The sequence below is a fragment of the Triturus cristatus genome, chromosome 3_2, assembly GCF_964204655.1.
Source record: "Triturus cristatus chromosome 3_2, aTriCri1.1, whole genome shotgun sequence".
Taxonomy (NCBI): domain Eukaryota; kingdom Metazoa; phylum Chordata; class Amphibia; order Caudata; family Salamandridae; genus Triturus; species Triturus cristatus.
Window position 1 is genome coordinate 821,273,135 of NC_140584.1, and position 23,207 is coordinate 821,296,341.

Here is a 23,207-nt window from a genome sequence, read left to right on the forward strand (position 1 = left end):
TGTCCGTCCACTACAAAACGTAGATATTTTCTGTGGGCAGGGTGAATGGGAACATGAAAGTAGGCGTCCTTGAGGTCCAGAGTGGCAAGGAAATCGCCCTGTTGGAGCAGTAGGAGAACCTGCTGGAGAGTGATAATGTGGAAGTGGTCCGACTGTATGTAGAGATTTAACGGTCGGAGGTCCAGTATTGGCCTGAGAGTACTGTCCTTCTTTGGGATTAGAATGTAAAGGGAGTAAACCTCTGTTCCTTGATCAGGTAAGGGGACCGGTTCTATTGCATGTTTTTGTAATAAGGAGAGGACCTCTTGTTTTAACAGCGTCGGATGTTCTGTGGACATTGGACGTTCAGTCACTGTTTTGTAGTAGGAGAGGTGTGGGTGTTATTACCGCGGACTTTACCTTTGTTGTTGTTGCCTCTATAGCTTCCTCTGAAATAGCCTCTGTTGAGGGAGGTTTGAGTATTGTTCTTGTAGGAGGATGAGGTGCTGTCCGTCCCAATAGTTTTAGAGGCGCCCCTGTAAAAGTAGCGACGAAAAGAACCTCTAGAGTTTGTTGCCTGTAGGGCTCCCATGGACTTAGCAGTTTCTGAGTCCTTCTTCATTTTCCCCAAGGACGTGTTTACAGTGGGTCCAAATAAGTGTTCTTTATCAAAAGGTTGATTAAGAATTGTGGACTGCACATCCTGTTTAAACCAAAATATGCGTAGCAATGCGTGTCTGCGTAGTAACACGCTTGTGTTAACTGCACGAGATGCTGTGTCGGCTGCATCAAGAGCACACTTTATAGAAGTGTTTGTAATTAATTTTCCCACTTGTATGAGGTTATTGGCTTTGGTCTTCTACTCATCGGGGAGATATTGTATGAGCTTTTCAAGCTCGTCGTAATGAGCCCTATCATATCTGGCCTACAAAGCTTGGGTGTTGGCAATGCGCCAGTGATTTGCTGCTTGTGAGGCAATGCATTTGCCAGATTAATCTAGTAATTTAGACTCCTTATCTGGAGGTGGGGCATCCCCTGATGTTTGGGAATTTGCTTGATTACGTGCATTTGACACAACCAAGGAATCTAGAGGGAGCTGTGCTTTAATGTAAGCTGGATCGTTGGGAACTGGTTTATATTTTTTCTCAATCTTGGGGTTGAGAACTCTAGCTCTGACGGGATCTTTAAAAACGTCAGGTGCATGTTTGATGATAACTTTTAACATGGGTAGTATGCTTGTTGATTTTTGTGACTGTGTGAAAGTTTCTAACAAAAAATCTTCCTCCTGTGGGTCCGAGTATAATTCCACCCCATGATATTGTGCAGCTCTATTTATGAGCTGTGCAAACCCTATGTTGTCGTCTGGGGGAGACGGCCTAGATGGGTAGGAGACTGGATCTGGGAGATCTGGGACATCTGGTGGATTATCGTAAACCTCTCAAGGATCAGGTGGTGGGAGGGTGGTGTTATCATTATTGTCCTGTGGGTTCTCATTCCCAAGGTGATCATCATCATCATCTTGTGGTGTAGATGCATATGGAGGCATTGGAGAGTATGCTGGAGAAAGTGGTGTTGTGGGGATATGTGGAGGAGAGAAAGGACTGGCTGGAGAAGTTCCCATGTCTCTCTTCTTCAAGGGTACCTTCGGGTCGTCTGGGGAGTCCAAATGTCTCTTTTTAGATGGAATTGTCTTAATATGACCAGTTTTAGGGTCAATGTGAAGAGTTTTTTGTTTAGGATCCACTGGATCTGGTTGAAAAAGGTCTTTTAATCCAGAATCTTTGTTCGGTACTGACGATTTTGGTTGTCTCGGTTTTGGTTCCGAAGCTTTAGGAAGGGTTTTAGTGTCCTTTTGCTTTGGAGGAGCTGCGGAGTCAGAGGACTTTCTCGGCTCAGAGGATTAAAGGTCTTTTTCCAGCTCCGAGGATTTTCTCGGTTCCGAAGATTTGCTCTTTTTCAGCTCCGAAGATTTGTGGTCCGGTTTTGGCTCCGGGGGTTTATCCTCCGGATGTTTTGGTGCCGAATGTTTGGGTTTTGGTACCGGGGATGGTAGTTCGGTACCGATGCGTGGGAGGCTCGGTCCCAACCCAGTAGACGGGGCGTCAGAAATTTTGTCACAGTTTCAACCTGAGCCACAAGGCGAAGGTGTTACTGGAGCCTTATGTTTTTGAGACAAGGTAGGGGTGTCGATGTCTGTACTCACAGTTCGCTGACCTGGAGTAATCGTCTGATCTTCGGCCTCCGATTCATTGGCCTCGGAGACGTTGATGTCTTCATTGTCCGGTTCTTGTTCCCCGGGAGCATCGGGGTCTGCCTCGAAGATGTCGTCTGGCACCGATGTAGTGGATCGAGACATAACGTGACGTCGAGCCCGGCAATCACGTATGTTTTTCTTTAATCAAAAGGAAGCGCAGGCCGGGCAATCTATGTCCTCGTGTTCTGGAGAGGCAAAGGTTACAGACCTCGTGGAGATCAGTGTGTGGGAATTTGGCACCACACAGGGGGCATTTTTTGAATGGAGTTCTTTCCCTTAGCTGTAGGGCCTGTTGGAGAGGAAAGGCCCAACGGCCCGCATCTATGACCGGAATCGAAGGTGTTGAGATTTATGGATCTGTGTTGAGGAGCGCGATCGAAAACAATATCGTCGAGAGGTGAAGGATTGCGCGTCGAAGGGGAATCTAATACGATACCGACCGGGAGCGCAGCAGTTTACACAATCTGAAGATGGAGTCAATGCCCATGAGCACTATCACCATAAGGAGGAGTCACCTATCCCATGACTACAAAGACTTCTTCTACAAAAACAAGGTGCAAACATCCAAGCCCAACACCAGATAGCGATCGATGCTAAAGTATCCAATGTACAGCTCATATGCCTTGAACACTTAATTTTTGTAATTATTTTTTAATGCAGCCCATTTTCCTTAAAGGAAATGGTGTAGCGCTTAAAAAGAGAAGTGTACATTTTTAATTGTTTTGTTTAAGATTGGATAGTGGTCCCTTTGACTACTCCCAACAAACTATTTTCCGCTTAACACCCCAACTACATCTCATACTAGGTCAGTATTGGAACGAATACCTATAACACTCACCTGTAAAAATGCAGTTTGTACGTGGCAAAAGGAAAAAAGGCTACTTACCACAGTATGCATCTGTTCTTGGCATGTAGAACTGTAGAGTCACATGCTGTGCATAGCTCGCCATCTGGTGTTGGGTCCGGATGTTTGCACTTCGTTTTTCTTCAAATAAGTCTTTTCAGTCACAAGGTAGGTGACTCCTCCTTTTGGTGATAGTGCGCATGGGCATCGACTCCATCTTTAGATTGTTTTGCTGCAGAGGGTGATGATGGAGTTAGTAAGAGTAGTAAATATAGATGTCCATGTGTATTATATCTAAGTAAGATAGTACTGCAACAGGTATAGGTACCCGGGGAGGCGTGCAAGCGCATAGGACTCTACAGCTCTACATGCCAAGAACAGATGCATACTGTGGTAAGTAGCATTCTCCGTTCGAGGAATGTGGGCTGTAGATCACATGCTGCGCATAGACTATATAACAGTTATCTCCCAAAGCGGTGGCTAACCTGTAGCTGTTGCAGCTGTTTGAAATAGTGTATGTAAAACTGCTTGGCCCATTCTAGCTTGCTGTCAGTGGCGGTGCGTCTATTGGGGCGCTGGGGCGCACCACACGCAAGCAAAATAGCAAACTTAGTTTAAAGTACTCGCGAGTCGCTCCGCTTAGGCAGGCATTCAATCGGTGCTGAAGGGAGGTGGGGGCGGGGCTGTCTGCGGCAGCAAGGAGGGTGACTGACAGCAGCGCTTAGTAAAGCGCAGCTGCAATAGTGGGCATGCTCAATTTTGGGCTGGTCATTTTTATGACCAGCCCGAACATGCGCACTACAGCCACCTCCTAAGGACCAGGAGAGCGAGGGGGGAGTCTGGACCCGAGAGGCCGAGGGTTGGTTCATGCAGCAACCCCCGGTCTCTAATGGGCGGGGTGTCTCCGTGCCCTAGCCAATCCTGGCGCAGATAATGCAGTGCCAGGATTGACTGCCTGACACTGTCAGGGCTGTTGTTCAGAAGGCGCGGGACCGGCCCAGGACAGAGCGGAACAGAAGGCGCCAAGCAGCCCCCAACGCGGGACCCCGGCCCAGGCCAGGAACAGAGGCGGCGCAGACCAGGTAAGTTGTGTGTTTTTATTTTAAACTCCCCCGTGCGACCCCCACCCGACTCCCCCCCGACACTCTCCCCCCTGAATCCCCCTCTCCCCTCCCCCTGACTCCCCCTCCACCCTGACTCTCCCTTCCCCCCCCCCCCGACTTCCCCTCCTCCACCCCCCCCCCCCCCCATTGCGAGCCACGACTGGACTTTAATGGCGGTGCGCCTTCTCGGTTGGTGATCACGCTTTACAGAGTGATTAGACTCAGGTGCATACTAATTTTCCCTCACAGTAAGAGAAGCACGCAGAGTTCAACAGGCTAGTAGGCATGTGAGGCAAGTATCTAATTACAGAGCAAAAAGTGGCTTACTGTGTTTGGGTTTCAAAGTTGCCCTTTTAAAAAATATGGCTTCTGTCATGAATTTCTTTATCTCATTTGTGCTAAGTGTAAAATGCAAATGAAAAATGAAAGGACAATTTATTTGTTAACATTTTGCAGTTGGATTTATATACGTGAAATTATTTTAAAACTTTATAACGACATGTATAATAACTTAATTAAATGACTTGGAGCGATACAATAAAGTGGTTGGTGAAACAACGTATATTCTAGGAAAAACATGAGAATCGACAAGTCATCTATGAGTAGCTTCTCTGTGTTGCGTGATGGAAAAAAACAAAGAACATCAGTTTTACCCATTATCTTTACGTCCCATGTTCTCTATTCCCAGTTATTAATTTTTGAGGTGTACTCCACCTCCGGCCAGGAGAGAAAAACAGGAAGTAGTGGGGTAACGCAACCCAGGGATAGTATATACATCCCCCTTACCCGCATCACATCCTGTTTTCATCTCTTGACCTGGCTGGCGAGGACACAGGACTAGGGGCCGCTGCCAATATTGGGACTCCCTTCTGGAGACAGTAATGGAGCTGGGGGTAGGAGGTGGAATTTGACCTTACCACCCTTGGACTTATCCCGTTGCAGAGATGAGGCTGCAGGCACACAGGAGTAGAGGACGCTCACTGAGCAAGATTTACATCCCTCCACTCTAATGCAGCTGCACAAAATTTATAGCAGCAGAATAAAGTATTCAGACCATTACGGACCTCATTGTTATGAAATTTAGAGCAAGACTTCGACCATCAAATCAGCAGAAATGCTTCATTATGTGCAGATTTAATTCTCTGTACAGTCCAAGGTTTGGGCTTGGGAACTTCAACGCTTGGTTTTGTTACAGGCATAGCAGTCAATAAAGTGCAGCACACCTGCCTTTGGTTGCACGTTCAGGCACACACAGAAAACAGTGCTTAGTCTGCAAAATAAGAATAAGGGACAGGGCCTACGGTATTTCACGGGAGAGCCCTGCAGCTTGCACCACATGCTGCCACTACCACCGCTGCCCATGCCAGTGCCACAATAACTGCTGACACTTCACTCCAACAGGTGTGACAATTTGGACTATTCCAGGTCGCCAAAGCTCTAGGGGTAGCCTGGATGAGCTGGTATTATTTTAAGAATCATGCATATTGAATATGTAAACACTCTCCTGGGGTGCTCTGCTAAAACATAGACATGGCCACCATGTGGTGTAGGGTGACCAACTGGCATGGGTGCAAATTCAGAATGGTGGGTCTGAAAATTCAAAAGGTAAAAATTCAGGACAAAAATTGAGGATAGAAGGTCAAAATTCAGGACACAAATTTGAGACAAAAGGTACGTTTTACAGACAAATCAGAGGAGGTTGCGCAATAGTACATGAGTAAGTAAATTGACAACCAACATAAGTACAAGCCAAAAAAAGTTTATATTAAGTTGAGACAATCGTGCACTTCAAGGTTTTTTAGAATGCGCGCAGCATTGAGCAACTGTGCAGGTCTTTTTCTGGTATTTCATATGATCATAATGCCTTTTGAAACAGTTTGCTAAGCAAAGCATAGAGGAATGGTTAAAGTCTGAATTGAAAAGAGTTAGCCAATTTGCTGGACATTTGTGCGTGTTGTTGCACAGTGGTAAGTGCTATTGTTAAGCACGTGTTCTGTTCAATGTATTCAGGTGGACTACAGCGGGTGGCATATGTTTGTCAGTAGTGCAGTTATGAGCACAGTGACAACCAGCTAAGCACCACAACTAGACTCCGAAGGGTGTATAAATGCTTTTCTGTCTTATGGGATCTTTTAGTAATGAATATTTGTTAGCATCAGTGCAGTAAGATTCATTGCTGTTTTATGACATCAGTTTGGGTTTCTTGCACGTTCAAAGGCATCTACACACGACAAACATAGCCAGACGGGCAGCAGGGCACAAACATAACTTTAGGGCCAGTAATGCAGATGGTAAAATTAGCAGAATCCTGGCAACATTTTAAAGACAGGCACGCTGCCTGCTGCTTTGCATTATACAAAATAAACAGGTTAATAATAGTAACAGCAATCAACTATGTTGAGATTAGCAGAAAGCATACCACTCTTCAAAGCCCCAGGTTCTATTACTGCTCCTAGGCTGGAAGAGGCCATTTTGAGGAGGGTTCGCATCTTAAAATCGCTGATCCTCCTGAAGGCTTCTGGAGGTGGTCTATCTCTAGACAGGTGAGTCGGGATCTTCTTTATCCCATGGTTTCGTTAAATGTCTTTACAGGCTATTGCTGTATATGAGGCTAACTCATTTATTAGCAGGATGTGATTTCAGGGACACTGCAACACTCAGGAACAAGTGTTGAGAAAGTTTGAAGTTTGGCACTTGTGGTGTACATAGCGCACAGCTGCCACTGGTGGGGCCTCACAGCACTCTTGCCGTATGAGTTTTCTTTTATGAATGCCTATAAGAACTGAACTTTTAGTCCATTTATCACAGAAATAGTGCTGAAAATCGCACCAAAAAGATGCCAATTTGTAAAAAAAATCTTCACGGGGGGACAACCCCCCCGAGCCCCCCTTATTGCCGTCGGGCTCACTTGCTCGCACACGTTGGAATGATGAGGTAGGGGAGGCAGAGGAGATGGAGAAGGTGGTGGAGGAGGTGGAGGAGGAGGCGGAGGTGGAGGTGGAGGAGGGGGTGAGGGTAGTCTCAACGGGGAGGTACCACAGTCCCTTTTCTTTGGAGGTGGAGCAGGGGAAGGCTTGTCCAGCGGTCTCTTTTTGATGCTGATCATCAAATGTCCAGTTTTAGGGTCTTTAGTAAGAGTTTTTTTGGAGTGGATCGGGCCGAAACAGTTCCTCTGTGAGCGGTCGATCCGTCGGCGCCGAAGGGGTCGGAGCCAGTGGTTTTTAAGTCTTGGAATCATCAGTTCGTTGTTTTGAACTGTGTGGTTTCCCCGGTCCCGAGATGGCTTTCGGCTTCGAGGTGTGGGTGTCGACGGCTTTGGCTTTTTTGCTCGGTTCCAAAGATGGCGTCGGTACCGAGGAGCTAGAGGGTGTCTTCGGCGCCGAGTGTTTCGGTGTGGAGCTCGGCGCGGAGGAAGCCATTTTATTTTTCGGTGCGGAGTGTTTCTCGGCACCAACGGCAGGCTGGCTCGAGCTGCCAGAAGGCTTGATGGGCTTCTTAACTGGGCCCGAAAGCGAGGTATGTGAAGCAGTGTCTTTGGTCGTGCCTAGGCCCGAGGGCGAAGGTGTGACTGAAGCCTTTTTCGATGCCGTCGAGGGTGGGGATCGATAGTAGTACTCACGCCCCTCTGTGCCGGAGTGATGTCCTCGACATCTGAGTCATCGGCTTCAGAGGCGCTGACGAGGCCCTCTTCGGTGTGCTGTTCCTCTGGAACATCGATGCCTTCTCCGAAGATGACGTCGGGGATTGCAGTCGACGCGTGTGCCATGGTTCTCCTCGCTCTTCGGTCTGGAATAGTCTTTTTGGACCGGAAGGATTTGCACGCCGGACAGTCTCGAGCCTCGTGTTCTGGAGAGAGGCAGAGGAAGGATTGCGCGCCGATGAGAAGAACTGTATCTGGAAATGGTTCGGAACCGGAGCGCGAAGAACACATCCGATGGCAGAAAAAAACAATCTGAGGATGGAGCCGAAGCCCATGCGCAATACGATCTAAAGGAGGAGTCACATACCTTGTGACTTCCAAAGACTTTCCAAGAGAAAAACAACTGCAACATCCGGGCCCAACACCAGATGGCGATCTATGCATAGTGTGTAATCTGCAGCTCATATGCCTCGAACATGACTTTAGTTAGGAATTTTGGGTTGGTTCGAAGGACCACTTTATTTTGGTGTATTTGTGAAAAAGGTTCTTCTATGGTTAGTGCCTGAAGCTCACCCACTCTCCTGAGTGATGTGATAGCTATGAGGAAGGCAACCTTCCAAGTGAGAAATTGCAGTTCACATCTATGCAATGGCTCAAAAGGTGGACCCATTAGTCTGGTAAGGAAAATATTCAGATTCCACACTGGAGCAGGTGGAAGTCTTGGGGGAATGATTCTTTTAAGTCCTTCCATAAATGCTTTAATAGCAGGCACTCTAAAAAGGGACATGTGTTGTCTGTTCTGTAGATATGCAGCTACTGCATCGAGATGTAAGCGTACGGATGTATACGCTAAATTGCAAAGCTGTACATGTAATAGATAGCACATTTTGTATTGAAGCATCAAGTGGGTTAATAGGATTGTTATTACAGTATATAACAAACTTCTTTCACTTTGCTGTATAGCATGTTCTTGTGGTAGTGCGCCTAGCCTCTTTGATGATATTCATGCAGTCTGGAAAGATTGAAGTAGCCAAACTCTAAGACTTCAGGTGCCAGATCACAAGGTTGAGATGAGTGTGATCTGGATGTCTTATGTCTCCATGGTTCTGAGTGAGGAGATTGGGAGCAAGATGTAGTTTCTGATAAGAAACTAATGATGACTCCAACAGGGTTGTCAACCAGGGTTGACGGGCCCATGTGGGAGCACTTAGGATTAGTGTCAAAGAGTGCTGTTTGAGTGTCCGAACAACTAACGGAATGAGTGGGAGAGGCGGAAAAGTGTGGGCAAATATCTTTGACTAATTCATCCATAGTGCATTGCCTTTGGACAATGGGTGTGGATACCTGGATGCGAAGTTTGGGCATTTTGCGTTTAGTGTGTGTGGCAAACAGATCTATCTCTGGGAAGTGCCACATTTGAAAGAATGGGAGGAGAACCTGAGGGTGAAGTTCCCATTCGTGGATCTGGTGTCGTTGACGACCGAGTAGATCTGCAATCTGGTTGTTTACTCCTGGAAGGTGTTCTGCAAGAAGATACATTTTGTGACTTATTGTTCATCTCCAGATCGTTTGAGCTAGTTGTGACAGCTGGAGAGAGTGTGTCCCTCCCGGTTTTTGTATGTAGTACATTGCTGTCATGTTGTCTGTACGTATTAGGACAGCTTTGCCTACTAGATGAAGTTGAAACGCTTTGAGCACTAGAAAAATCGCTAGCAGCTGTAGATCGTTTATGTGGAGCTGCTTTTGTTGCAGAGTCCACGTGCCTTGAATGGTATGTTGTTGGAGAGGAGCTCCCCAGCCAGTGAGCGATGCATCCTGTTGTTAGTACTATGTGTGGAACCAGGTCGATGAAAGGCCGCCCTTTTGAAAGGTTTTGTGTATTCCACCACTGCAGAGTGTGATGGACACGGCCGTCCACCAACACCAGATCTGATAAACGACCCTGAGCCTAGTTCCATTGATGTGCTAAACATTCTTGGAGAGGACGCATTTGAAGTCTTGCGTAAGGTACAATTAGGATGTAAGACGCCATCATTCCTAGTAATTGCATGAACACTTGAGCTGGTAATGAGTGTTGGGGCCGAAACGGGGAGATTAGAGTCTGCATGTTGCGGATTCTGGCTGGGTTGGGACATGCTAGAGCTTTTGAGTGTTTATTGTGGCTCCTAGATACTCCTGTATGTTGGATAGTTATAGATGAGACTTGGTCAGGTTTACGGTGAACCCAAGTTCGTGGATTAGTTGCACTGTTTTTTGAGTGTGGCGTAGGCAGCTTTGTTGCGAGCTGGCTTTTATGAGCCAGTCGTCTAGGTATTGGAAAAAGTGAATTTGTCTTCTTGGATGAGCTGCGACTACTGCCAAGCACTTTGTGAAAACCCTGGGTGCGGTAGTTACTCCGAATGGGAGGACCTTGAATTGATAATGCTGAATGAGGTATTTGTGGAGAGCAGGGTGTATGGGAATATGGAAATAAGTGTCCTTTAAGTTCAGAATGGATAGAAAGTTGACGTGTTGAAGTAGTGGGAGCACTTGCTGAAGTGTGACCATGTGAAAATGGTCCGACTGAATGTATAGATTTAAGTCTCTGAGGTCTAATATAGGCCTGAGAGAACCATCCTTTTTGGGAATTAAGAAGTACAGGGAGTATACCCCGGTCCCTTGGCATTGTAAGGGGACTAGCTCTATAGCATGTTTTTCCAACAGAGAGAGAACCTCCTGTCTGAGGAGGGCGATATGTTCTTGTGATATTGTATGTGTTCTTGGAGGAATATTTGGGGGAATGTCTGTAATCTCCACACAGTAACCATATTGGATAATTTGTAGTACCCACTTGTCTGAGGTTATTGAATTCCAGACAGGTAGGAATTGAGAGAGACGTCCCCCGACAGGAGTGGAATGTCGGGGGGTGCCTGAAGGAAGTCACGGTTTGTTTGCGGGGGAAGAGCGTGTGGAGTTGCCTCTACCTCTTCCCTTTCTGTTGTTTCCTCTAAAACAACCTCGAAAGTAGCCTCTTGATGAGGGTGATTGGTTATTAACCTTGTAAGAGGTGGAGGGAGTTTCTGTGGATACAGTCTTGGAACCACCCCTGTAGAAGGAGTGATGAAAGGAACCCCTATTTGTAGATGACTGCAAAGCCCCCATGGACTTTGCGACCTCTGTGTCTTTTTTCATTTTCTCCAGCGAGGTATCAACTGCAGGGCTAAAGAGATGTTCTTTATAAAAAGGTTGATTGAGAACGGACGTTTACACCTCAGGCTTGAATCCTGAGATTCTCAACCAAGCATGCCTGCGTAGTAGAACGGGCTGCCATGTCTGCTGCGTCTAGGGCACATCTGGTGGAAGTATTAGTAATGAGTTTGCCTTCCTGGATATGATCATTAGCCTTAGCCTCATGCTCGTCAGAGAGACATTGCATGAGCTTTTCTAGCTCATCGTAATGAGCCCTATCATACCGGGCCAACAAAGCTTGTGTATTAGCAATGCGTCAATCATTGGCCGCTTGGGAAGCTACTCTTTTGCCCAAGGCATCAATTAGCTTGGACTCCTTGTCAGGAGGAGGGGCCTCACCTGTGGTCTGAGAGTTAGCTCTCTTGCGTGTGTTGGAAACCACAAGAGAGTCTAAGAGCAACTAACCTTTGATGTAAGTGGGGTTAATAGGTGCAGGCTTATATATTTTCTCCACTCTAGGTGTTATGTGTTGTGTTAGAAGATTTCTAGAGCGCATGGCTGCCCGTAAGCGTCCCAGCGCTGAACAGAAGTACAGGCGGAATCAAGAGGGGAAGCTTACGGAAACAGCCAGGTCTTCAGCAATTTTCGGAATGTTAGAAGATTAGGTTGTGCATGGAGATCAGGGGGGAGGGAGTTCCACTGTTTGGAGGCGTTGTAAGAGAAGCGACGACCTCCCGATCGTGCTCTCTTGATCTTAGGTGGCAGAGTTAGGTGGGCGTTAGAAGATCGGAGGGATCTGGAGGTGATGTAGGGAGTCACCAGATCTTTGAGGATAGGGGGGGCTTTCCCGTTGAGAATTTTGTGTGTTAGACAGAGCGCCTTAAACTCCTGGGCAGCCAGTGTAGTGCTCTAATGGCCGGCTTGGCCGAGCAACGACTCTTGGTGTTTGTAAGAATCCGTGCGGCCGTATTCTGCACTACCTGGAGTTTAGTTGTTACTTTCCGCGGTGCGCCAAGGTACAGTGCGTTTCCGTAATCCAACCTTGACAGAATGAGGCCTTGGATCAGGCGTTTCCTCGATTGGAAAGGGAGCAATGGTAGAATCTTCCGGGCGGAGCGCAAGAGACCATAACAGACTCCGGCAGTTTTCCTTGCTTGGGTATGCATGGTGAGATTTTGGTCCAGCCATAGTCCGAGGCTTTTAATCTCGGATTTGGGGGTAGGAGGCCTGCCCATGCATGGGGGCCAGAGGAAGTCCGGACGAAAGTGGGACTGATTCCCCATCACCAGAATCTCAGTCTTGTCACTATTAAGTTTCAAGTGAGATCTGTCCATCCAGCTGGCTATGTCTCTCAGGCAGGAATAAAGGTCGATGGTAGGATTTTCATGCTGACTAAGAGACAACCAGCTGGGTGTCATCCGCATACGTCAGAAGTTTGATACCATATGGTGTGACAATCTTTTCCAGAGGGGACATATAAACGTTGAAGAGCGTGGGGCTCAAGGACGAGCCCTGAGGCACTCCACAACGTATAGGGGTCTCTTTGGAGATGTAACTACCCTCTATCACTTGGAATGAGCGGCAATGAAGAAAGGATTTCAACCAGGACAGGGCGACACCTGTGATCCCAAGATCTCTAAGCCGCTGGGCCAGGATCTGGTGGTTGACCGTGTCGAAGGCCGCGCTTAGGTCCAGGAGGATCACTGCCACTGATCCTCCTGCATCCATGATCTTCCTGGCCTCTTCGACCACCGTCACCATCGCTGTTTCAGTACCCTGGCCAGGGCGAAAGCCTGTCTGTGAAGGTTTGAGTAGTTCGTTCGATTCCAGGTAATTAGACAGCTGGGCATTGATGAATTTTTCTGTCATCTTGCTGATACACGGAAGGAGAGAAATAGGCCTAAAATTGGATAGATTAAGGGGGTCTAGAATGGGTTTTTTAAGTAGGGCCCTAACCTTCGCCTTTTTCCAGCTAGGGGGCACTATTCCATCTGCTAGAGAGGCATTAATTAAGTTTACCATTGGCGCAAGAATGGTGGATGCTACCTGCTTTAAGATTTTGACTGGGGCGGGGTCAGACGGTGAACCACTTTTACGTGATTGAAGGATGGGGGATAAGGTGTCCTTACTGATGGGCGTGAATGTGTCAAGTCCCGTATTCAGGTTCTGGACTTGCATTAGGGGCATAGATGAGGGGTCCGTAGGGGTGAGCGGGGGAAGTTGTTGAAGAATATTTTGAATCTTTTGATCAAAATAAGTGGCCAGCTCATTACAATGGTTGTCCGAGAGGTCAGTCGAGCATATGGGCTCTGTTGTTTTTAAAAGTTGTTTTACAATTCGGAAAGTCTCCCTCGACGTGCAAGTTGCAGCACTAATTTTCTCCTGGAAAAAGGCTGTTTGGGCATTTTTCAGGGCTTTTTTGGAATTAAGAATGGCCAGTCTGTAGTCCCTCTTGCTATTAGGGTCGAAATCTTTCCGCCACACTCTTTCCGGCCATTTTACAGAGCTTTTTCAGAAGGCGAGTCTCCTGGGTAAACCATGGAGAGGAATTTTTTTTGCGGGATTTAAGGTACTTTTTTTTGGAGGATCGTGTTGAGAGAGTTCTCGATCCAGGAAGAAAACTCCGCATCCGCTATTACAGGGTCAGTTTCATGGTTTGGCTTGGAAAATTCCAAGACCTGCTTCCATTTTTCGGTGTCTAGTTTGGCCCAGGGACGAGCCGGTCTGCCGGGAGGTTGGTTAGGAGGAGAGATGGTCGGAATCTCCCACCTAAAGGGGATAAGCAGGTGATCCGACCAAGGCAGAGGGATCGGGACATTTATTTTAAGATCAGCAATGTTACATAAAATAGGATCAAGTAAATGTCCAAGAGTATGCGTAGGTTGGTCGCTCTGTAGGTGGAGGTGCTGAGTAGCCAGGTCTAAAAGCAATTCTGAAGCGTTGTTGTCATTGCTATTATCGAAATGAATATTAAGATCTCCTAAGATTAGAAAATTGGGTAAGGTGCTGGTCATAGCCGTGGAGAATTCCAAGAGGGAGCTACAGAATTGTCCCAGGGCCACTGGTGGACGGTAGATGAGGACTCCTGAAAGGGAGTTACATGGGGACAATTGAATGCTAAAGTGTACATTTTCACAGTCCAATAGGGGGCTGTCATGAAATCTACATGAAAAATGGTCCTTGTGAATAATCGCTATCCCTCCTCCCCTTCACTCGGTCCAAGTGTTGCACAAGATAGCCCTGAGGAAGCGCCTGTACAACATCAGAGTCTGAGTCTGGAGCGAGCCATGTTTCAGTAAGAAACAGAATCTCCAATTGCTCCTCTTCTAGTAGCATATGGATTTCTTGAGCGTGTTTGGGCAGGGATCTGCAGTTTAACAAGGCCATATTAATGATTGTCAGGGGGGCCTGACTTGTCATTGCTGGAGTAAGTTTAAATGGGCAATGAGGACAATGGACACATTTAAAGATATGAGTACAAGAAGGCTGGAGGGGCTGGTTTAGTTGAAACAGGGAGTCTCTGGAGTATGATGGCCTTGATTGAGTAGAAAACTCCAGGGTGTCTGGCCCTAGGCTCGTCCTAATTATTCTTGCCCTCACAGGATCTTTGAAAATTTCATCTGCATGCTTTAACATCCCTTTAAGCATTGGCAGTGTACGAGTGGCTTTCTGGGTGGCACTTAGGGTCTCAAATAGAAAGTCCTCTTCTAATGGCTACTTATGTAGCTCCACTTCGTGATTTTGCGCAGTTCTGTTAAGTAGCGCAATATATCCAATGTTATCATCAGGTGGTGAGGGTCTGGACGGATATAGTTCAGGGTCATTATCTTTGTTTGGGTCAGTGTGATAATCCTTCCAGGGGTCAGTGCCCTGTGGCCTATCTTGATCCTCATCCCCATCCCTGACATCCTGTTGGTCAGGTGATGGTGGTGGTGAATTTGTGGGTGTAATAAGTAAGTTGGGATCAGTAGGGGAAGGAGGTGGAATGTAAGGTGGAGAAGGGTTAGTACCCACACTTTTCCTTTTGATAGGAATGTGGTAGTCCTCTAGGTGGTCTATTTTCCGTTTTTTTGGAAGGGTGGCATGGATATGTCCTGTTTCTGGGTGTAAATCCAGATTTTTCTGCTTTGGATCCGACGGCGGTGCATCGGGCCGAGGGTCTTTAGACGGAATGTCTTTGCCCTTTCTCACCAGTGTTGGCGTCAGTGGTTTCGGTTCCAAAGCTTTCGGTGCCAAAAGTGGAATTTTCGATACCGATGGGATTGAGACCGAGACATGTTTCAGTTTGGCTTTCGGTGCCGAAGGTGTTGGTTGGGCACCGATATGGGGCCGACTCGAGCCTGAGCCGGAAGGCTTTTCTTTATGTCTCGTACCGGGCCCGGGGGTGGAGCGTCCGACACTTTTTGTCGGTGCCGACCTTGGCCCGAAGCCAGAGGAGGGACTGGAGCATTTTTCTTTGTTGAGGGGCCAAAGGGGTATCTTTGCTCACGGTACGTTGAGCCAGAGTAACCTGCTCCTCTTCTTCCATGTCGGAGTCTGCTTCGGACAGGGAGATATGTTGTTCTTCTTCCTCGGTTCCTTGAGCATGATGTTCTGTGTCGGAATCCTCACAGAGGATGTCCAGTGCGGAGCCGCTTTAATGTTGCATCTCGTAACGTCGAGCCAGAGGGTCACGAAGCATCTCTTCGATCGGAACGATTGGCACACGTCGTAGTCTTTCTCGTCGTGTTCTGGGGATAGGCAGAGGTTGCACACTTCATGCAAGTCGGTGCGTGGAAATTTAGCACAACACCTACGGCAGAGTTTAAAAGGAGCATGTTCCATCGACTGCTAGGGCTGTCGGTGCGGGTAGGCCCGACGGCCCGCCACAAGTTTTCCGATCGAAGTTGTCTTGAGTTGAGACGAAACGCGAAGAAGGAGAAATCGCGATTGATAACAATACCGTCGAGGGTTGTGGATTGCACGTCAAAAGGGTTCGAGAAACGGTGCCGAACTGGAGCACAGCAATACACATCCGAATCCGATGGTGGAAAAAAACAATCTAAAGATGAAGTCGATGCCCATGCGCACTATCACCGAAAGGAGGAGTCACCTACCTTGTGACTGGAAAGACTTCTTCGAAGAAAAACAAAGTGCAAACATCCGGACCCAACACCAGATGGCGAGCTATGCACAGCATGTGATCTACAGCTCGCATGCCTCGAACATAGGTCTTTGTGGACACAAACAATGATTTGGACTGAATGCAACACTAAAATGTTTAGTGCATCTTGCCATTGATTCTTTTGCATCAAGAATTTTTATAGACTCCCATCCTGTGCTCTGGATACCAATTAAAACATATGACTGTTGAGAACTCAAGTGAAAACAATACGGTGACAGAGGCCATTAATGCTCTGGTCCACAGCCTCGGATTATTCCTCCATCTGTCCTTTGAATATGTGGAATTTTGCAGGGGAGTCTGAATGGCTGAAAGTGTGGCAGAAAGGAACCTTCACCCTCCTAAAGTGCTTAATGTTTGCTGATTGTTTCACGGGATGGGCATGTCACTTAATTTTGGGGACTAGGGCTTATATTTAATTATAGTTCATATATACTTACATACTGGATAGAATTGTGACCAGTCACTTGCCTCGGCACGCTGTCCTTTTATCAGTCTGTGCTTCGGAGGCAAGTTTCCTGGTTAACTGACTGCTTTGCACATTTGGCGTGATTACTAGCACCCAAGTGTAATGCTTGTTACAATCTGGTGTGACAAAGGGAATATGGTAATATCTAGTTCTAATAATGTTAGAATGTATGACAAAATGAAAATCCATACGGGCAGCATGCCTCGCTTTACAGATCACCCAAGTGTAGTGGCAAACCGCGTTTACTATGCATAACGAACACCAAGTTAGATGGGCAGTAAAATACACAGGCTCCTAGATGCCTGCATCATAGTTTACCCAAAATGTTAAATCCAGGGTAAATGCTTAATTATATAGGCTCCATCTAACTCACCACAAGTCTACTTGCAGGAGTTTTAGCAGAGCAAGTTCCCCAAAGTGATGGATAGCAGGAGGAAAGGTGGCAGGGGCTGTTGTTCAGGTTCCCAGGACCGATTCGAGCCTTAACCAATCCAGGACTGAAGACGGAAGGCAGATTAGTACCTGAAGGTACTTGCATCAGATTTCCTTCAATATCTATTTTAAAGACAACAGAGTTAAGCACTCACGGCTGACATTTGATATTAGTGCAGCTGATGACTTGGAATCGGAGCTGTCAACAAAGCCTCTCATCCTTCAGAGGTCGATAAACAGAGTACCATTAAATGGGTATCACTTGTTATTTAGGGCACTTGGAAAACGGAAATATGTAGTGTTACGAAATATATAGGAACAAGCTACTATTTGTTATTGGCTTTAACCTGAAGTGTACCTACATGGACCAAAAATGAGGAATACTGTAGCTTAAGCGCACCTGATGCCCAAGGACAAACATTACATCAATTATGTCCAGTAAAGAGAGGTTAATTTATGTACCAAAACCCAAATTAAACTCACAGTAGAAGCAGGTTATCCAGGGAACTATAGGCCCTAGTGCAGACAGGGTAAATGTTCCAGTTTCTTCTGCTAGGGTAGTAACAGAAAATGCATTGGCCTCGCTGCACTCCTACCGGCCAAAAAACGCATGTGACCTAGTGCATGTAAAGACATCCAGTACCTTATGGTGGAGTTCGCGCTATATAAAACTGCAACAAAAAAAAACCCAAGGAAAATGGAAGTGTCAGAGGTTTAGGCATAGGGTCGCCGCACTCCTCCTGGGTATGCCATGGTAAATCTGTGGATCTTGCGAGCTTGGACAGACAGAGTGTCAGACCAAGTACAGCAGACCACGATGTCTTCGTGTCCTCATTAATCTCCGGATGTACCTTGGACAACCAGCCAGCCCAACCTCTTACCGATGTCTGTGAGCACTGCAATTGGGTTTGTATAGCGTCTCCTACCCCGGACGAGCCGTGTTTAATCCAATGGTTAATGGTTACGGTTGGAAACTGGAATTAGTTTTTTGTTCCCAATGAAATCATTCCAAGCATCCGTTCTGGTTTCTCTCTGATCGAAAAGTACCGAGGGAGGGTGGCGGGGGGGCGTGTGGGTTCTTAGAAACAGATGGTGGAATTAACAGATGGACAAGAGGAGGCAATGTTTAGCAAAACTGCGCGAGTATGGCTCAAAAGAGGATAGGTTGTGGGCAATGAAAGGAGATGTTGGCAATTTACAAAAATACAATAAACAAGATTAAAGAGGGTAGGCTTGTGAAAGACAGAGTGTGCATGCAGAGGGCTGAAGGTAAGGGGTAGACCTTTTAAAATGAAAGATTCAAGATAAACAGAGGGCTTTAAATGTAGCGGGAGGGGTTTTCTTGGGAGGTAGCATGCATCCAAGGAAACAAACTGTAGAAAAAAACTGGTTAACGTCCAACGGAACACTGCACGTCCAGGCCCCGAGCACAGACACCTACTGCACAGCAGAGTATGACAACTGTGGCTAGGACGCAACATCATACAACACGACACGTTAAGGCAGAAGTCCTAACATACACCAGACACTGCCAAAGCCCGGCATTGTTTTGCTACTACGACACCCAGCAGGACATGCTGCTACCAATTCCTGCACCCCGCGTACCCCGATTCTCCTAGAAACCGTTTCTGGCTGAACTAGGAGAAGCAAGGGGCAATTCACGGGCACCACAGACAGGAAAGTGGCAAAACCATGCACCCGTGACACATGGCCCTGGGGGCGGCGTAGCAGGCTGGCACTGGGGTGCACCGGCAGAGCACTGGTCACAGTGAAGGAGCAGCAGGGGTGTCGCTGGTCACGACTGAGATGCAGAGGGTGGCGGTGATAGATAAGCCGGTGGGCGTAAGTGGAGATAGGTCAGCCTGTCGGCGGGCATAAGTAACGATAGGTCAGCCTATCGGCGGGCGTAAGTAGCGATAGGTCAGCCTATTGGCGGGCGTAAGTAGCGATAGGTCACCCTATTGGCGGGCGTAAGTGAGGATAGGTCAGCCTATCGGGGACGTAAACATCATCATGGCCCAATGACTGTTGCCAAAACAAAAATATCTCTTCCATGAACTTCAATGGGGCGAAACTTATGTGATATTCAAGACATTTCATCAGACAATATTGTGCCCACGGTATTCTTGTGCTGCACCCCGGAGAGGGCTGCGCGGATTGGCTGGGCCGTGCCGTGACCCCAGGGCTGGCATGGCTGGAGTCCCTGCAGGGCAAAGCAGCTGAGCTGGCGGGTAAGCTGTGCCATCACCTGCTGGCACCAAGGCGGGCTCTAAGCAGCTCCATTAGTCACTGCACCCACCGGATGTACAACACCAGCGTCGGAACATAACACCCTATCCCTCCGCCAGCGAGAACAGCAGACCGGATATCCGGGCCGGCAGCATGGAGGGGCAGGGCAGAGGCCTGCTGTCGTTCCGCCAAGCTCTCCTAAAAAGGGCAAAAGACCTGGGATTGGTGAGCATCTTTGAGACATGCCTCTCTTCATTACAAAGTGCTCAGTACGAGTCCCTGTTCAATGGCACTGTATGAGCGCAGACTGGAGCTGCTGACCATATCGGTGTTACCTGTTATGTGTTAATTTCACAAGCAGCATTACCAGAAGCGAAATTACCACAAGTGTTCCCTAAGAAAAACAAGTAAATACAAAATCAGCATACCTGTCAACCCCTTGCATAAACAAGAAACAAAGCACAAAGAAAGCAAACGAGGGCGTAAATAGAAACCAGTGGTGCACGCGCACCACAGAGGAGCGGGGGCGAGGGAGCCTGTTGTCTGTGCCGCGCTGATACACGTAACAGACACCGGTGGGAAGTGGGTGGTTACAGTTGGAAAGAAGCTGGGACATTAACACACCTTTCACCAATGGCGTGCCGCCTTTTTCACATAGACGCACGTTAAAGCCAATAGCAGCTGACAAAAACAAAACCACACGCACGAGCGTGTGGTCAGCTTCCAGAACCCCCTTACAAGACGTCTCGCGCTGCGTGAGCAGTGCTGCGCACTGCAACGCTAGGCACGAGACCTAAAAAGGGAACTGCCTAGGTATAATTTTCTTAAATACTTCAAGATTACTAAACCTTGAGCCACGAGTAATCCTCTAATCAGGTCCTAGATCAGAGTACTAAAAGAAACAGTGTGAGGGACAATGGCATGTGTGAGAGTGTATCTGAGAGAGCGATAATTAAACTGAGTGACATGAATGCAAAATTGTGCTTAGCACATCCTCGAGAAGCCAATTGTATATTCTGCCTAACAGCATATATTCGTTATAGAAAAGGGTATACTCAAAATCACTGGGACCTGAGTGAGGAACAGTATAGGAGGGTGTGGTCCCAGCACTATTACATCAAATCAGTGTAAGCATTAAATTAAAGCAACATACATTGAAAAAATATGGCCAAAAAATATATAGCTAAAGTGTTATTTAACCACACCAAGCTTCCAAAATTCATGAGGAAGTACATAAGTTTGAGCAAAACATTAAAACGTAATGTTGGCGTGCCCAACTGAGTGAAGGGAGAAGGGGGGGGGGGGAGGGGGAGTGATTTGTGTGTGATAGGAGGGTAAGTGACAAATATTAACTACGAAATAGCACAATCAAATTGCTTAGCACTTTCTTCAGTGCCACATGTTCATGAAGTTAATTCAAAACAATATGCATTACATTCATTTACATAGCCATGTACGAAATGCAGTCACAGTGTAATAATGCACTGTTGGCGATACTGGCATCAATGTTGCATCGACGTTTCAACCCCTGTACTTATGTAGGTTGAATCTGATACTTTCTAGTGGGGTCTTCTTCAGGACAAAAGTGAGAGTGGGAGCGGCGGGGCGCCGTAACAAGCTAAGGAAAAGGGCCTAATTGGTTCCACGTTCCAAAAGGGTGGTAGGGCTTCTAAGGCTCCAGAAGAAATATCAGTGAGAGTGATGGACACTTGGAATAGGAATAAGAATTCCAAACAGGGTCTTTAAAGCAGAATAAATGCTGCAAAAAAACTGTGGCGATGCCATCGGTTAAATGGTGAAATGAATCAGTTACTGGCTTGGAAAATAGTTTAATTAATCCTCGGCATATCACTGATGGATATACGATCTACTGAGGATTAATTAAACTATTTTCCAAGTCTGTGACTGCATTTCGTACATGGCTATGTAAATGAATGTAATGCATATTATTTTGAATTAACGTCATGAACATGTGGCACTGAAGAAAGTGCTAAGCAATTTGATTGTGCTATTTCGCAGTTAATATTTGTCACTTACCCTCCTATCACACACGAATCACTCCCCCCCCCCCCCTTCTCCCTTCACTCAGTTGGGCATGCCAACATTACGTTTTAATGTTTTGCTGAAACTTATGTCCTTCCTCATGAATTTTGGAAGCTTGGTGTGATTAAATAACAGTTAAGCTATATATTTTTTGGTCATATTTTTTCAATGTATGTTGCTTTAATTTAATGCTTACACTGATTTGATGTAATAGTGCTGGGACCACACCCTCCTATACTGTAACAGCATATATTCGGCAAGACTGCTACTTTGAATGAAAAATGTACGATATACACCAACCACAATTAAAGCAGTATGTTATGTACGCACTCAAAAGTTTGTATATATTTTTGATGGGCGCAAACTGTATAAACACCAATTTCCAAATCTCAAGAAAATACTGGATAAACACAACCGGAATTCACAAACATTGAAAATGACAGTCTAGAAGGCAAAGAGCTGGGTCACAACTAAATGGTCTCAACCATCTTTCAGGTCCTCGTGAAGCATCTTAAAGATAAGCATGAGTTTAACAAACTCCTTACAGCAGAGGAGATATTTTGGCATAAGAGGCATGAAAGCGAAGCATGGAGGGTAGAGGGGATTCTCCCCCGATACATTTTTCAAAAATTAATGGCCATTCATAAGTGTAATTTTCACAACAAATTCATTAAAAAGTCAAAAGCTCTGAAAGGGCACTCATAATTAGTCAAGTACTGACCCCCCCGCCGCCCCAAGTATGCTATGGTTGTCCTCCCTTATACCAAGAATTACCTCCAGTACAACAGCCTCAGCATTTTGCCACAGCTGTCCCATAAGCTAAGAATTACCTCTACTATTCAACACCAGAATTTGCTACAGGTGTCACTAATACCATGAGTTACCTCCAATATGCCAGCACCAGCATTTTGACAAGGTTACCTCAGTAATCCCAGAATTACCTCCAGTATCCCAAGGTCAGCGGCAGAATCGTAAACGTAACATACTCAATCACATTCAATGACGCTCACTCCCTCACACCCTACCACAAATCTCACTCGTTAACTCTCATTCTCACTCACTTCACTCCGAGCCTCACTCTCATTCACACATGCACTCATGCTCACACACATTATTTCTGAGTTTTTTTGTTTACTTACCTTCCGATTTCGCCTCACCCTCTTCCAACTCATCAAGAATGACATAGGGTCAGAGAAGCTTCTGACCATATCCCACCCTGTGATGAGACGGGGCCGGGGAGAGGGTGATGTGTAGACCCAGGCACTACAGGCCTTAAGACAAAAGCCCCAGGGACTATCCTCACCTGCAGCGAGTCAAAAACTGGGAGGCACTGAGGTGCGTCAGACCCCTGAGACCATGAATATGTCTTTGCCAAGGAAAATCTGCCCAATGGCTGGCACCTCTAAGCGCTTATGCCAGAAATCAGAAATATTCAATGCCTCACACTGCTACTTGACCGTCACTTGCAGTTAGGATATTATCATACTAACCGCGAATAATAATTTAATATTGACTATTAATATAGTATACAAATAGCACAAAACAAGGAGCGAGGAACCCCGATGCCCATAAGGGCAAGGCACCGCTGCAGAGGACGGAGTTTGTCACCTGAATTCTCATGCTTGTTTAGGGGAGCCAGTTATACTTTTGGAATAAAAAGCCTCTTTTTAGTGGGCTGATAAGACATTTTTGAGGGGTCAAATGCTCTCTTTTAACTTCAATATTAATGGAACACAGGCAGTTAAGGAATTTTGTGTAAATGTCACATAGAATGAAGAGGGTGTGCGAATGTGGGAGGGTTGGGGATTATGCGAATTTAGAAATGTGTCCTTTGCTTTCCTCTATTATACACTAAATTAATCTGGGTGGAATGTTGGTTAGGAAA

At 46.6% G+C, this 23,207-nt stretch overlaps 1 protein-coding gene across 10 annotated transcripts in view; it reads right to left on the reverse strand.

Moving 5' to 3' along the window:
* CFLAR (CASP8 and FADD like apoptosis regulator) overlaps positions 1-23,207 on the reverse strand; it is a 388,388-nt gene that overhangs the window by 19,162 nt on the left and 346,019 nt on the right. The gene's annotated exons all lie outside the window — the stretch shown is intronic.